The 2,863-nt window shown below is 36.6% G+C and overlaps 1 non-coding gene across 1 annotated transcript; it reads right to left on the bottom strand.

The window, feature by feature from the left end:
- Positions 1-340: 340 nt before the first annotated feature.
- Positions 341-445, bottom strand: LOC111891833 (small nucleolar RNA R71). The gene has a single exon (XR_002850333.1). It is a non-coding gene; the product is annotated as a small nucleolar RNA R71 (small nucleolar RNA).
- Positions 446-2,863: the final 2,418 nt, after the last annotated feature.

Here is a 2,863-nt window from a genome sequence, read left to right as displayed (position 1 = left end):
AATTCTTTATCATATTTTTTGGAAAAAATTCCGCAACATCTTTCTTTAAAAAGTTACCCTGATTTTCAAATAAAGCATAAACAAATCGGTCTTTTATGGCCGTGAAATTGGGGATGTCACAAAGATGCATTCAAGCATATTGATGAAGTAAAGGACATTGAAAACCACTTCAATGTTCCACACGTTCCAAGAGAATCCGTGTTACTTAGGATGCTTCCGGTGACATTTATCGGTGAAGCCATGGTATGATTGAAGTCATTTGCGCACGGATCCATTCCTACGTGGGGAAATCTTCATGATGCTTTTATTGAGCAATTTAGTCCACCTTCAAAGATCTTATAGCTCAAGAAAAAATTGCTAATTTTCAAGAAGAGGTTGGAGATTCCTTATATGAAACATGGTAGAGATACAAGGGTTTGCTTAGGAGTTGTCCTCAACATTATCTAAATTTCCAACAAAAAGTATTCATTTTTATGATGAAGTGAATGTCATAACTAGACAACTTCTTGACTCCCAAGGACTAATGAAGAAAAAGGTACTTGCCACTATTAAAGATTTGATTGAAGAGTTCGCGAAGCACTCACGTGAGTATCACAACCCACGAGAGGATGTCACTAGAGGAAAAGGAGATGGAGGGAACGAGAAGATGGTTGCGGTTTTGGAAAAGTTAGAGAATATGGAACGGAGGATGACAAAGATGGACCAATCTATCCATGTAATAAGAGTTGGTTGTGATAATTGTGGCAGGACACATTTGACTAAGGATTGTGATCTAGATGAGAATGGTAAACAAAAAGCACAAGTTTTCTACTCGAGTGGTGATCGATATGATGAGGATTGGAGGAAGCCCAGAAAGAAGTGGTTTTCATATACAGAGTATAAGAAACAAAATGATGAAAAGTTTACACAAACCGGACGAGGTTTCTACCAAGAAGAGAAACCACCGCCCGAAAAGCTGATGGATTTTGAGTTGCCACTTCATAGGTTTATGGAAGCCTAAAAAACAAGGCATGATGCTACTGATGCTAATATTATAAATCATCACGCTTCCATGAAGAACATAGAGACTCAAATTCAGCAATTAACAACACTTGTTAATGAGAGGTTACCACTTCGAAATGAAGACCAAAAATCACAACCTCATGTAATGGCGATATACACCGAAGAAGAAGTTCATTCTGAGCCATTTATGATCCATGCAACAACTACTATGCAGCCCGATTCATATTTGGAATAAAGGAAGTTTGGAGCTAAAAGAGAGAAAAGTGAGTCGTATTATGATGATTCACCATGTCGTGGTGACTCGAGCATGTCGTGGTCACGGGAAAATCGAAATTCTTCACTTTTAAATTCATATAATCCTCCTCTTCCATTTGCATGTTGAGAAATCAAGCATTTTATGGAGTCGGAACACAAGAAGTTTATGGAATGAGTACCTAAATCTTGGACTTCTTGACTGCAGGCAGGGCTCAATCTTGCACCTGCTCTCTATCTTGCCTTGGACTTTCAATCGTAAGCTTCGAGTTACAAAATCAATCTTTATTGGATACTCCTTCTTCTTAACATACTTAACTTAAGAGAAGTTCTTTACTTCGAAAATCGTGACAGGCCGATGGGTCATGTTCTAATGACCTCTCATCGTATGATGCAATGCTTAGACTCGGGTCTCTTAGAGTTAAATTCGAAAATGGAATATACATCCCTTCATGTTCTAATTGTTGGATTAGTGTCTAAGTCCATAACTATTTTGGTATGTACTTGACCCGATGGTGCATGGTCCTTTTGGGTTGCCTTCACCAAAGCAACTTGATAGGATGAATTATGGAGAGAAAGGATTAAATATGATTTATTAATATATTATGGGAATAATATATTAAAGGAGAAATCATATTGTTTAATTAATTGGTAATTAGTTTTGTGACTAAAAGAGATTAATTAAACTTAAGGGACTGGAATTTTAATTATAAGATAATTGCAATTTGGGCCATGGATTGTCTTGAATCAAGGGGTGGACGAATTCTAATGGGAAACCCATAAGGAAATCGTCCAAGGGCTTGATTAAAGGAGTCTATGGGTTGCTTAGGGCTTAAGCAACCAAATTAGGGTTTCCTTGTTAGATAACCCTAATAGCCTCACTATATATAGAACCCTTAAGGCTCAAAAACATGGGGAAACTTCTCTTCTAGGGTTAGAACACGTTTTGGGCAGCCTATATCCTCTCTCCTCTTCATCCTATTGCTTATGGTGTTTGTGAACCATTAGAGGAGTGACACTTGTGACTCTATGCCTTCCAAAGTCAATTCAAGGAGGAATTGGGATTATTATTGCTACATAACAATCAAGGTAATATTCTAATATCTAATATGATTATTTGAATGCTAGAATTAGGGTTTATAGTCTTGGATTCAAAGCATGTACAATAGAGAAACCTAGATCCAAGCATTAGGGTTTGTATGAGCACATAGGATGTCTTATGACCAAAACCCATCAGTGGTATCAGAGCCTAGATTGGTTTCTATTGTATTGATGCTTTGTATATTGAAAAAAATTTGATTTTTGTGTTTCTGGGGGCTGAACTCGCCGAGTTTTTTAGATGAACTCGACGAGTCCATGCTGAACTCGACGAGTCGGCTCTTCAGAAGGAGGGAAAACCGGGATTTCTTGCTGTTTTTTCTTAAGGATAGTTGCCTTATCATATTACCGGGATTTCTTGTTGTTTTTTCTTAAGGATAGTTGCCTTATCATATTAGATCAATATAAATCCGATTTTTTGATATATATGACTATATTCTTGATCTAATTGAAGATATTTATCAATTAATAAAATATTTGTTTCCTTATGTGATAATTGATTAATTATTTT

The sequence above is a fragment of the Lactuca sativa genome, chromosome 4, assembly GCF_002870075.4.
Source record: "Lactuca sativa cultivar Salinas chromosome 4, Lsat_Salinas_v11, whole genome shotgun sequence".
Taxonomy (NCBI): domain Eukaryota; kingdom Viridiplantae; phylum Streptophyta; class Magnoliopsida; order Asterales; family Asteraceae; genus Lactuca; species Lactuca sativa.
The sequence above is the reverse complement of the archived record's forward strand: the minus strand, read 5'-3'. Positions and strand labels throughout refer to the sequence as shown.